Source organism: Pseudophryne corroboree, chromosome 4 (genome assembly GCF_028390025.1).
Source record: "Pseudophryne corroboree isolate aPseCor3 chromosome 4, aPseCor3.hap2, whole genome shotgun sequence".
Taxonomy (NCBI): domain Eukaryota; kingdom Metazoa; phylum Chordata; class Amphibia; order Anura; family Myobatrachidae; genus Pseudophryne; species Pseudophryne corroboree.
In genome coordinates, this window is record NC_086447.1 from 23,509,393 (window position 1) to 23,523,061 (window position 13,669).

The following is a 13,669-nucleotide window of genomic DNA, read 5'->3' on the forward strand; positions in this document are numbered from 1 at the left end:
TCTGTTTAATGTGAAAACCAGGTGATATCTAATCAGCACACAGGTAAGAAGTTAAGAAAATCTTTCTTTAAGGGTGAAGATGTTTCTCACAAAATCGTTGCCCCAATGCATCATTGAAATTCAAGCTGGAAAGATGATTTTGAAATATCAATTGTACATTTTGCATTGCTCTTCTGGTGACAATGTAGCTTGTTTTTGTCAATTACCATTTCAGTAATAGGGTACAGAAAATTAAGTGGATTTCTGAAAGAAAACAATGCTGTCAATATACTATTAAAACAAATTAAAATGTTAAAAGTTATTGTACTTTAAGTAAAAATAAAAGAGTCAAAATATCAATCCCAGTTTTGGAAGAATTTAATTAACAAAAAAATAAGTGCACATAGCACAGGATGGTTTCGATCCATTGACCTCTGGGTTATGGGCCCAGCACGCTTCCGCTGCGCCACTCTGCTGCTCATGTTAGTGTCAGAGATCCTGAAGTACTCACTCATCATGTGAAAGTACCAATGTGTTTCTTCGTTGGTCAATGGAAGAAAAATCTTGCAAAACTCTCCAGATTATAGCCTTTTTAACCTTTTTCTAGGAAACTTTCTAGATGAATGCTTTTTAGCCTTTGTCAGTACAAGCTTTTGCAAGCTGTCTCTGTGGTGCAATCTGTGAGCGCGTTCGGCTGTTAACCGAAAGGTTGGTGGTTTAATCCCACCCAGGGACGTAATTGACCGTGTGATCAAATTTTGGTGATCTTTAAGTAGACAAGTCAAAATTTCAAACCACCTCTTATAGTGTAGGGTATCTGGCCTTCTCTGATGCAACCAGAGTCAGATTTGATTAAGTCATTTTATAAAAAACAGGAAGCACAATTTAGCATGGGGTTGCAGAGAAAAAAAATTATGCAGGCAGAGAAATCCAATTGAGTGATTAATCAGCTCTCCATTTTATGGCTTTATTTTTATGCTAACACATTTGCTCTCTGAAAAGTGTCCACAAAGCCAAGTCTCTGATTAACACCTTTGTAGGAATGGTTTTTCACCTATTACTGATTAAAACTTGCTTCATTGGAAAGGCAGCAAGATGCATCCTCATTACAATGTCCACTGAAATAATACAGGTTGACACCAGGAAAAATAAACCTCACTGCATCCTTGCTGCTTTCTCAAGTGGGAATCTGTTTAATGTGAAAACCAGGTGATATCTAATCAGCACACAGGTAAGAAGTTAAGAAAATCTTTCTTTAAGGGTGAAGATGTTTCTCACAAAATCGTTGCCCCAATGCATCATTGAAATTCAAGCTGGAAAGATGATTTTGAAATATCAATTGTACATTTTGCATTGCTCTTCTGGTGACAATATAGCTTGTTTTTGTCAATTACCATTTCAGTAATAGAGTAAAGAAAATTAAGTGGATTTCTGAAAGAAAACAATGCTGTCAATATACTATTAAAACAAATTAAAATGTTAAAAGTTATTGTACTTTAAGTAAAAATAAAAGAGTCAAAATATCAATCCCAGTTTTGGAAGAATTTAATTAACCAAAAATTAAGTGCACATAGCAGAGGATGGTTTCGATCCATCGACCTCTGGGTTATGGGCCCAGCACGCTTCCGCTGCGCCACTCTGCTGCTCATGTTAGTGTCAGAGATCCTGAAGTACTCACTCATCATGTGAAAGTACCAATGTGTTTCTTCGTTGGTCAATGGAAGAAAAATCTTGCAAAACTCTCCAGATTATTGCCTTTTTAACCTTTTTCTAGGAAACTTTCTAGATGAATGCTTTTTAGCCTTTGTCAGTACAAGCTTTTGCAAGCTGTCTCTGTGGTGCAATCTGTGAGCGCGTTCGGCTGTTAACCGAAAGGTTGGTGGTTTAATCCCACCCAGGGACGTAATTGACCGTGTGATCAAATTTTGGTGATCTTTAAGTAGACAAGTCAAAATTTCAAACCACCTCTTATAGTGTAGGGTATCTGGCCTTCTCTGATGCAATCAGAGTCAGATTTGATTAAGTCATTTTATAAAAAACAGGAAGCACAATTTAGCATGGGGATGCAGAGAAAAAAAATTATGCAGGCAGATAAATCCAATTGAGTGATTAATCAGCTCTCCATTTTATGGCTTTATTTTTATGCTAACACATTTGCTCTCTGAAAAGTGTCCACAAAGCCAAGTCTCTGATTAACACCTTTGTAGGAATGGTTTTTCACCTATTACTGATTAAAACTTGCTTCATTGGAAAGGCAGCAAGATGCATCCTCATTACAATGTCCACTGAAATAATACAGGTTGACACCAGGAAACATAAACCTCACTGCATCCTTGCTGCTTTCTCAAGTGGGAATCTGTTTAATGTGAAAACCAGGTGATATCTAATCAGCACACAGGTAAGAAGTTAAGAAAATCTTTCTTTAAGGGTGAAGATGTTTCTCACAAAATCGTTGCCCCAATGCATCATTGAAATTCAAGCTGGAAAGATGATTTTGAAATATCAATTGTACATTTTGCATTGCTCTTCTGGTGACAATGTAGCTTGTTTTTGTCAATTACCATTTCAGTTATAGGGTAAAGAAAATTAAGTGGATTTCTGAAAGAAAACAATGCTGTCAATATACTATTAAAACAAATTAAAATGTTAAAAGTTACTGTACTTTAGGTAAAAATAAAAGAGTCAAAATATCAATCCCATTTTTGGAAGAATTTAATTAACAAAAAAATAAGTGCACGTAGCAGAGGATGGTTTCGATCCATCGACCTCTGGGTTATGGGCCCAGCACGCTTCCGCTGCGCCACTCTGCTGCTCATGTAAGTTTAAGAGATCCTGAAGTACTCCTTCATCATGTGAAAGTACCAATGTGTTTCTTCATTGGTCAATGGAAGAAAAATCTTGCAAAACTCTCCAGATTATTGCCTTTTTAACCTTTTTCTAGGATACTTTCTAGATGAATGCTTTTTAGCCTTTGTCAGTACATGCTTTTGCAAGCTGTCTCTGTGGCGCAATCGGTAAGCGCATTCGGCTGTTAACCTAAAGGCTGGTGGTTCAATCCCACCCAGGAATGTTATTGACCGTGTGATCAAATTTTGGTGATCTTTAAGTAGACAAGTCAAAATTTCAAACCACCTCTTATAGTGTAGGGTACCTGGCCTTCTCTGATGCAATCAGAGTCAGATTTGATGAAGTCATTTTATAAAAAACAGGAAGCACAATTTAGCATGGGGTTGCAGAGAAAAAAATGATGCAGGCAGAGAAATCCAATTGAGTGATTAATCAGCTCTCCATTTTATGGCTTTATTTTTATGCTAACACATTTGCTCTCTGAAAAGTGTCCACAAAGCCAAGTCTCTGATTAACACCTTTGTAGGAATGGTTTTTCACCTATTACTGATTAAAACTTGCTTCATTGGAAAGGCAGCAAGATGCATCCTCATTACAATGTCCACTGAAATAATACAGGTTGACACCAGGAAACATAAACCTCACTGCATCCTTGCTGCTTTCTCAAGTGGGAATCTGTTTAATGTGAAAACCAGGTGATATCTAATCAGCACACAGGTAAGAAGTTAAGAAAATCTTTCTTTAAGGGTGAAGATGTTTCTCACAAAATCGTTGCCCCAATGCATCATTGAAATTCAAGCTGGAAAGATGATTTTGAAATATCAATTGTACATTTTGCATTGCTCTTCTGGTGACAATGTAGCTTGTTTTTGTCAATTACCATTTCAGTAATAGGGTAAAGAAAATTAAGTGGATTTCTGAAAGAAAACAATGCTGTCAATATACTATTAAAACAAATTAAAATGTTAAAAGTTACTGTACTTTAGGTAAAAATAAAAGAGTCAAAATATCAATCCCAGTTTTGGAAGAATTTAATTAACAAAAAAATAAGTGCACATAGCAGGGGATGGTTTCGATCCATCGACCTCTGGGTTATGGGCCCAGCACGCTTCCGCTGCGCCACTCTGCTGCTCATGTAAGTTTAAGAGATCCTGAAGTACTCACTCATTATGTGAAAGTACCAATGTGTTTCTTCGTTGGTCAATGGAAGAAAAATCTTGCAAAACTCTCCAGATTATTGCCTTTTTAACCTTTTTCTAGGAAACTTTCTAGATGAATGCTTTTTAGCCTTTGTCAGTACATGCTTTTGCTAGCTGTCTCTGTGGTGCAATCTGTTAGCGCGTTCGGCTGTTAACCGAAAGGTTGGTGGTTTAATCCCACCCAGGGACGTAATTGACCGTGTGATCAAATTTTGGTGATCTTTAAGTAGACAAGTCAAAATTTCAAACCACCTCTTATAGTGTAGGGTATCTGGCCTTCTCTGATGCAATCAGAGTCAGATTTGATTAAGTCATTTTATAAAAAACAGGAAGCACAATTTAGCATGGGGATGCAGAGAAAAAAAATTATGCAGGCAGAGAAATCCAATTGAGTGATTAATCAGCTCTCCATTTTATGGCTTTATTTTTATGCTAACACATTTGCTCTCTGAAAAGTGTCCACAAAGCCAAGTCTCTGATTAACACCTTTGTAGGAATGGTTTTTCACCTATTACTGATTAAAACTTGCTTCATTGGAAAGGCAGCAAGATGCATCCTCATTACAATGTCCACTGAAATAATACAGGTTGACACCAGGAAACATAAACCTCACTGCATCCTTGCTGCTTTCTCAAGTGGGAATCTGTTTAATGTGAAAACCAGGTGATATCTAATCAGCACACAGGTAAGAAGTTAAGAAAATCTTTCTTTAAGGGTGAAGATGTTTCTCACAAAATCGTTGCCCCAATGCATCATTGAAATTCAAGCTGGAAAGATGATTTTGAAATATCAATTGTACATTTTGCATTGCTCTTCTGGTGACAATATAGCTTGTTTTTGTCAATTACCATTTCAGTAATAGGGTAAAGAAAATTAAGTGGATTTCTGAAAGAAAACAATGCTGTCAATATACTATTAAAACAAATTAAAATGTTAAAAGTTATTGTACTTTAAGTAAAAATAAAAGAGTCAAAATATCAATCCCAGTTTTGGAAGAATTTAATTAACCAAAAAATAAGTGCACATAGCAGAGGATGGTTTCGATCCATTGACCTCTGGGTTATGGGCCCAGCACGCTTCCGCTGCGCCACTCTGCTGCTCATGTTAGTGTCAGAGATCCTGAAGTACTCACTCATCATGTGAAAGTACCAATGTGTTTCTTCATTGGTCAATGGAAGAAAAATCTTGCAAAACTCTCCAGATTATTGCCTTTTTAACCTTTTTCTAGGAAACTTTCTAGATGAATGCTTTTTAGCCTTTGTCAGTACATGCTTTTGCAAGCTGTCTCTGTGGCGCAATCGGTAAGTGCATTCGGCTGTTAACCTAAAGGTTGGTGGTTCAATCCCACCCAGGAATGTTATTGACCGTGTGATCAAATTTTGGTGATCTTTAAGTAGACAAGTCAAAATTTCAAACCACCTCTTATAGTGTAGGGTATCTGGCCTTCTCTGATGCAATCAGAGTCAGATTTGATGAAGTCATTTTATAAAAAACAGGAAGCACAATTTAGCATGGGGTTGCAGAGAAAAAAAATTATGCAGGCAGAGAAATCCAATTGAGTGATTAATCAGCTCTCCATTTTATGGCTTTATTTTTATGCTAACACATTTGCTCTCTGAAAAGTGTCCACAAAGCCAAGTCTCTGATTAACACCTTTGTAGGAATGGTTTTTCACCTATTACTGATTAAAACTTGCTTCATTGGAAAGGCAGCAAGATGCATCCTCATTACAATGTCCACTGAAATAATACAGGTTGACACCAGGAAACATAAACCTCACTGCATCCTTGCTGCTTTCTCAAGTGGGAATCTGTTTAATGTGAAAACCAGGTGATATCTAATCAGCACACAGGTAAGAAGTTAAGAAAATCTTTCTTTAAGGGTGAAGATGTTTCTCACAAAATCGTTGCCCCAATGCATCATTGAAATTCAAGCTGGAAAGATGATTTTGAAATATCAATTGTACATTTTGCATTGCTCTTCTGGTGACAATGTAGCTTGTTTTTGTCAATTACCATTTCAGTAATAGGGTACAGAAAATTAAGTGGATTTCTGAAAGAAAACAATGCTGTCAATATACTATTAAAACAAATTAAAATGTTAAAAGTTATTGTACTTTAAGTAAAAATAAAAGAGTCAAAATATCAATCCCAGTTTTGGAAGAATTTAATTAACAAAAAAATAAGAGCACATAGCAGAGGATTGTTTCGATCCATTGACCTCTGGGTTATGGGCCCAGCTCGCTTCCGCTGCGCCACTCTGCTGCTCATGTTAGTGTCAGAGATCCTGAAGTACTCACTCATTATGTGAAAGTACCAATGTGTTTCTTCGTTGGTCAATGGAAGAAAAATCTTGCAAAACTCTCCAGATTATTGCCTTTTTAACCTTTTTCTAGGAAACTTTCTAGATGAATGCTTTTTAGCCTTTGTCAGTACATGCTTTTGCAAGCTGTCTCTGTGGCGCAATCGGTAAGTGCATTCGGCTGTTAACCTAAAGGTTGGTGGTTCAATCCCACCCAGGAATGTTATTGACCGTGTGATCAAATTTTGGTGATCTTTAAGTAGACAAGTCAAAATTTCAAACCACCTCTTATAGTGTAGGGTACCTGGCCTTCTCTGATGCAATCAGAGTCAGATTTGATGAAGTCATTTTATAAAAAACAGGAAGCACAATTTAGCATGGGGTTGCAGAGAAAAAAATTATGCAGGCAGAGAAATCCAATTGAGTGATTAATCAGCTCTCCATTTTATGGCTTTATTTTTATGCTAACACATTTGCTCTCTGAAAAGTGTCCACAAAGCCAAGTCTCTGATTAACACCTTTGTAGGAATGGTTTTTCACCTATTACTGATTAAAACTTGCTTCATTGGAAAGGCAGCAAGATGCATCCTCATTACAATGTCCACTGAAATAATACAGGTTGACACCGGGAAACATAAACCTAACTGCATCCTTGCTGCTTTCTCAAGTGGGAATCTGTTTAATGTGAAAACCAGGTGATATCTAATCAGCACACAGGTAAGAAGTTAAGAAAATCTTTCTTTAAGGGTGAAGATGTTTCTCACAAAATCGTTGCCCCAATGCATCATTGAAATTCAAGCTGGAAAGATGATTTTGAAATATCAATTGTACATTTTGCATTGCTCTTCTGGTGACAATGTAGCTTGTTTTTGTCAATTACCATTTCAGTAATAGGGTAAAGAAAATTAAGTGGATTTCTGAAAGAAAACAATGCTGTCAATATACTATTAAAACAAATTAAAATGTTAAAAGTTATTGTACTTTAGGTAAAAATAAAAGAGTCAAAATATCAATCCCAGTTTTGGAAGAATTTAATTAACAAAAAAATAAGTGCACATATCAGAGGATGGTTTCGATCCATCGACCTCTGGGTTATGGGCCCAGCACGCTTCCGCTGCGCCACTCTGCTGCTCATGTAAGTTTAAGAGATCCTGAAGTACTCCTTCATCATGTGAAAGTACCAATGTGTTTCTTCATTGGTCAATGGAAGAAAAATCTTGCAAAACTCTCCAGATTATTGCCTTTTTAACCTTTTTCTAGGAAACTTTCTAGATGAATGCTTTTTAGCCTTTGTCAGTACAAGCTTTTGCAAGCTGTCTCTGTGGTGCAATCTGTTAGCGCGTTCGGCTGTTAACCGAAAGGTTGGTGGTTTAATCCCACCCAGGGACGTAATTGACCGTGTGATCAATTTTTGGTGATCTTTAAGTAGACAAGTCAAAATTTCAAACCACCTCTTATAGTGTAGGGTATCTGGCCTTCTCTGATGCAATCAGAGTCAGATTTGATTAAGTCATTTTATAAAAAACAGGAAGCACAATTTAGCATGGGGATGCAGAGAAAAAAAATTATGCAGGCAGATAAATCCAATTGAGTGATTAATCAGCTCTCCATTTTATGGCTTTATTTTTATGCTAACACATTTGCTCTCTGAAAAGTGTCCACAAAGCCAAGTCTCTGATTAACACCTTTGTAGGAATGGTTTTTCACCTATTACTGATTAAAACTTGCTTCATTGGAAAGGCAGCAAGATGCATCCTCATTACAATGTCCACTGAAATAATACAGGTTGACACCGGAAAACATAAACCGAACTGCATCCTTGCTGCTTTCTCAAGTGGGAATCTGTTTAATGTGAAAACCAGGTGATATCTAATCAGCACACAGGTAAGAAGTTAAGAAAATCTTTCTTTAAGGGTGAAGATGTTTCTCACAAAATCGTTGCCCCAATGCATCATTGAAATTCAAGCTGGAAAGATGATTTTGAAATATCAATTGTACATTTTGCATTGCTCTTCTGGTGACAATGTAGCTTGTTTTTGTCAATTACCATTTCAGTAATAGGGTAAAGAAAATTAAGTGGATTTCTGAAAGAAAACAATGCTGTCAATATACTATTAAAACAAATTAAAATGTTAAAAGTTATTGTACTTTAGGTAAAAATAAAAGAGTCAAAATATCAATCCCAGTTTTGGAAGAATTTAATTAACAAAAAAATAAGTGCACATAGCAGAGGATGGTTTCGATCCATCGACCTCTGGGTTATGGGCCCAGCACGCTTCCGCTGCGCCACTCTGCTGGTCATGTAATAGTAAGAGATCCTGAAGTACTCCTTCATCATGTGAAAGTACCAATGTGTTTCTTCATTGGTCAATGGAAGAAAAATCTTGCAAAACTCTCCAGATTATTGCCTTTTTAACCTTTTTCTAGGAAACTTTCTAGATGAATGCTTTTTAGCCTTTGTCAGTACAAGCTTTTGCAAGCTGTCTCTGTGGTGCAATCTGTGAGCGCATTCGGCTGTTAACCGAAAGGTTGGTGGTTTAATCCCACCCAGGGACATAATTGACCGTGTGATCAAATTTTGGTGATCTTTAAGTAGACAAGTCAAAATTTCAAACCACCTCTTATAGTGTAGGGTATCTGGCCTTCTCTGATGCAATCAGAGTCAGATTTGATTAAGTCATTTTATAAAAAACAGGAAGCACAATTTAGCATGGGGTTGCAGAGAAAAAAAATTATGCAGGCAGAGAAATCCAATTGAGTGATTAATCAGCTCTCCATTTTATGGCTTTATTTTTATGCTAACACATTTGCTCTCTGAAAAGTGTCCACAAAGTCAAGTCTCTGATTAACACCTTTGTAGGAATGGTTTTTCACCTATTACTGATTAAAACTTGCTTCATTGGAAAGGCAGCAAGATGCATCCTCATTACAATGTCCACTGAAATAATACAGGTTGACACCAGGAAACATAAACCTCACTGCATCCTTGCTGCTTTCTCAAGTGGGAATCTGTTTAATGTGAAAACCAGGTGATATCTAATCAGCACACAGGTAAGAAGTTAAGAAAATCTTTCTTTAAGGGTGAAGATGTTTCTCACAAAATCGTTGCCCCAATGCATCATTGAAATTCAAGCTGGAAAGATGATTTTGAAATATCAATTGTACATTTTGCATTGCTCTTCTGGTGACAATATAGCTTGTTTTTGTCAATTACCATTTCAGTAATAGGGTAAAGAAAATTAAGTGGATTTCTGAAAGAAAACAATGCTGTCAAAATACTATTAAAACAAATTAAAATGTTAAAAGTTATTGTACTTTAAGTAAAAATAAAAGAGTCAAAATATCAATCCCAGTTTTGGAAGAATTTAATTAACCAAAAAATAAGTGCACATAGCAGAGGATGGTTCCATCCATCAACCTCTGGGTTATGGGCCCAGCACGCTTCCGCTGCGCCACTCTGCTGCTCATGTTAGTGTCAGAGATCCTGAAGTACTCACTCATCATGTGAAAGTTCCAATGTGTTTCTTCTTGGTCAATGGAAGAAAAATCTTGCAAAACTCTCCAGATTATTGCCTTTTTAATCTTTTTCTAGGAAACTTTCTAGATGAATGCTTTTTAGCCTTTGTCAGTACATGCTTTTGCAAGCTGTCTCTGTGGCGCAATCGGTTAGCGCATTCTCCTGTTAACCGAAAGGTTGGTGGTTCAATCCTACCCAGGGAAGTAACTGACCTTGTGATCAAATTTTGGTGATCTTTAAGTAGACAAGTCAAAATTTCAAACCACCTCTTATAGTGTAGGGTACCTGGCCTTCTCTGATGCAATCAGAGTCAGATTTGATTAAGTCATTTTATAAAAAACAGGAAGCAAAATTTAGCATGGGGTTGCAGAGAAAAAAAATTATGCAGGCAGAGAAATCCAATTGAGTGATTAATCAGCTCTCCATTTTATGGCTTTATTTTTATGCTAACACATTTGCTCTCTGAAAAGTGTCCACAAAGCCAAGTCTCTGATTAACACCTTTGTAGGAATGGTTTTTCACCTATTACTGATTAAAACTTGCTTCATTGGAAAGGCAGCAAGATGCATCCTCATTACAATGTCCACTGAAATAATACAGGTTGACACCAGGAAACATAAACCTCACTGCATCCTTGCTGCTTTCTCAAGTGGGAATCTGTTTAATGTGAAAACCAGGTGATATCTAATCAGCACACAGGTAAGAAGTTAAGAAAATCTTTCTTTAAGTGTGAAGATGTTTCTCACAAAATTGTTGCCCCAATGCATCATTGAAATTCAAGCTGGAAAGATGATTTTGAAATATCAATTGTACATTTTGCATTGCTCTTCTGGTGACAATGTAGCTTGTTTTTGTCAATTACCATTTCAGTAATAGGGTAAAGAAAATTAAGTGGATTACTGAAAGAAAACAATGCTGTCAATATACTATTAAAACAAATTAAAATGTTAAAAGTTATTGTACTTTAAGTAAAAATAAAAGAGTCAAAATATCAATCCCAGTTTTGGAAGAATTTAATTAACAAAAAAATAAGTGCACATAGCAGAGGATGGTTTCGATCCATTGACCTCTGGGTTATGGGCCCAGCACGCTTCCGCTGCGCCACTCTGCTGCTGATGTAAGTGTCAGAGATCCTGAAGTATCTCACTCATCATGTGAAAGTACCAATGTGTTTCTTAGTTGGTCAATGGAAGAAAAATCTTGCAAAACTCTCCAGATTATTGCCTTTTTAACCTTTTTCTAGGAAACTTTCTAGATGAATGCTTTTTAGCCTTTGTCAGTACATGCTTTTGCAAGCTGTCTCTGTGGCGCAATCGGTAAGCGCATTCGGCTGTTAACCTAAAGGTTGGTGGTTCAATCCCACCCAGGAATGTTATTGACCGTGTGATCAAATTTTGGTGATCTTTAAGTAGACAAGTCAAAATTTCAAACCACCTCTTATAGTGTAGGGTACCTGGCCTTCTCTGATGCAATCAGAGTCAGATTTGATGAAGTCATTTTATAAAAAACAGGAAGCACAATTTAGCATGGGGTTGCAGAGAAAAAAATTATGCAGGCAGAGAAATCCAATTGAGTGATTAATCAGCTCTCCATTTTATGGCTTTATTTTTATGCTAACACATTTGCTCTCTGAAAAGTGTCCACAAAGCCAAGTCTCTGATTAACACCTTTGTAGGAATGGTTTTTCACCTATTACTGATTAAAACTTGCTTCATTGGAAAGGCAGCAAGATGCATCCTCATTACAATGTCCACTGAAATAATGCAGGTTGACACCAGGAAACATAAACCTAACTGCATCCTTGCTGCTTTCTCAAGTGGGAATCTGTTTAATGTGAAAACCAGGTGATATCTAATCAGCACACAGGTAAGAAGTTAAGAAAATCTTTCTTTAAGGGTGAAGATGTTTCTCACAAAATCGTTGCCCCAATGCATCATTGAAATTCAAGCTGGAAAGATGATTTTGAAATATCAATTGTACATTTTGCATTGCTCTTCTGGTGACAATGTAGCTTGTTTTTGTCAATTACCATTTCAGTAATAGGGTAAAGAAAATTAAGTGGATTTCAGAAAAAAAACAATGCTGTCAATATACTATTAAAACAAATTAAAATGTTAAAAGTTACTGTACTTTAGGTAAAAATAAAAGAGTCAAAATATCAATCCCAGTTTTGGAAGAATTTAATTAACAAAAAAAAAAGTGCACATAGCAGAGGATGGTTTCGATCCATCGACCTCTGGGTTATGGGCCCAGCACGCTTCCGCTGCGCCACTCTGCTGCTCATGTAAGTTTAAGAGATCCTGAAGTACTCCTTCATCATGTGAAAGTACCAATGTGTTTCTTCATTGGTCAATGGAAGAAAAATCTTGCAAAACTCTCCAGATTATTGCCTTTTTAACCTTTTTCTAGGAAACTTTCTAGATGAATGCTTTTTAGCCTTTGTCAGTACAAGCTTTTGCAAGCTGTCTCTGTGGTGCAATCTGTTAGCGCGTTCGGCTGTTAACCGAAAGGTTGGTGGTTTAATCCCACCCAGGGACGTAATTGACCGTGTGATCAAATTTTGGTGATCTTTAAGTAGACATGTCAAAATTTCAAACCACCTCTTATAGTGTAGGGTATCTGGCCTTCTCTGATGCAATCAGAGTCAGATTTGATGAAGTCATTTTATAAAAAACAGGAAGCACAATTTAGCATGGGGTTGCAGAGAAAAAAAATTAAGCAGGCAGAGAAATCCAATTGAGTGATTAATCAGCTCTCCATTTTATGGCTTTATTTTTATGCTAACACATTTGCTCTCTGAAAAGTGTCCACAAAGCCAAGTCTCTGATTAACACCTTTGTAGGAATGGTTTTTCACCTATTACTGATTAAAACTTGCTTCATTGGAAAGGCAGCAAGATGCATCCTCATTACAATGTCCACTGAAATAATACAGGTTGACACCAGGAAACATAAACCTCACTGCATCCTTGCTGCTTTCTCAAGTGGAAATCTGTTTAATGTGAAAACCAGGTGATATCTAATCAGCACACAGGTAAGAAGTTAAGAAAATCTTTCTTTAAGGGTGAAGATGTTTCTCACAAAATCGTTGCCCCAATGCATCATTGAAATTCAAGCTGGAAAGATGATTTTGAAATATCAATTGTACATTTTGCATTGCTCTTCTGGTGACAATGTAGCTTGTTTTTGTCAATTACCATTTCAGTAATAGGGTAAAGAAAATTAAGTGGATTTCTGAAAGAAAACAATGCTGTCAATATACTATTAAAACAAATTAAAATGTTAAAAGTTATTGTACTTTAGGTAAAAATAAAAGAGTCAAAATATCAATCCCAGTTTTGGAAGAATTTAATTAACAAAAAAATAAGTGCACATAGCAGAGGATGGTTTCGATCCATCAACCTCTGGGTTATGGGCCCAGCACGCTTCCGCTGCGCCACTCTGCTGCTCATGTTAGTGTCAGATATCCTGAAGTACTCACTCATCATGTGAAAGTTCCAATGTGTTTCTTCGTTGGTCAATTGAAGAAAAATCTTGCAAAACTCTCCAGGTTATTGCCTTTTTAATCTTTTTCTTGGAAACTTTCTAGATGAATGCTTTTTAGCCTTTGTCAGTACATGCTTTTGCAAGCTGTCTCTGTGGCGCAATCGGTTAGCGCATTCTCCTGTTAACCGAAAGGTTGGTGGTTCAATCCTACCCAGGGAAGTAACTGACCTTGTGATCAAATTTTGGTGATCTTTAAGTAGACAAGTCAAAATTTCAAACCACCTCTTATAGTGTAGGGTACCTGGCCTTCTCTGATGCAATCAGAGTCAGATTTGATTAAG

At 36.7% G+C, this 13,669-nt stretch overlaps 4 non-coding genes across 4 annotated transcripts; all 4 read right to left on the minus strand.

Annotated features, from left to right (window-relative positions):
• Positions 1-1,550: 1,550 nt before the first annotated feature.
• On the minus strand, positions 1,551-1,622 carry TRNAM-CAU (transfer RNA methionine (anticodon CAU)). The gene has a single exon. It is a non-coding gene; the product is annotated as a tRNA-Met (tRNA).
• Positions 1,623-2,717: 1,095 nt separating this feature from the next.
• Positions 2,718-2,789, minus strand: TRNAM-CAU (transfer RNA methionine (anticodon CAU)). The gene has a single exon. It is a non-coding gene; the product is annotated as a tRNA-Met (tRNA).
• A 5,761-nt stretch (positions 2,790-8,550) lies between these two features.
• TRNAM-CAU (transfer RNA methionine (anticodon CAU)) lies at positions 8,551-8,622 on the minus strand. Its single transcript has one exon. It is a non-coding gene; the product is annotated as a tRNA-Met (tRNA).
• A 3,427-nt stretch (positions 8,623-12,049) lies between these two features.
• Positions 12,050-12,121, minus strand: TRNAM-CAU (transfer RNA methionine (anticodon CAU)). Its single transcript has one exon. It is a non-coding gene; the product is annotated as a tRNA-Met (tRNA).
• Positions 12,122-13,669: the final 1,548 nt, after the last annotated feature.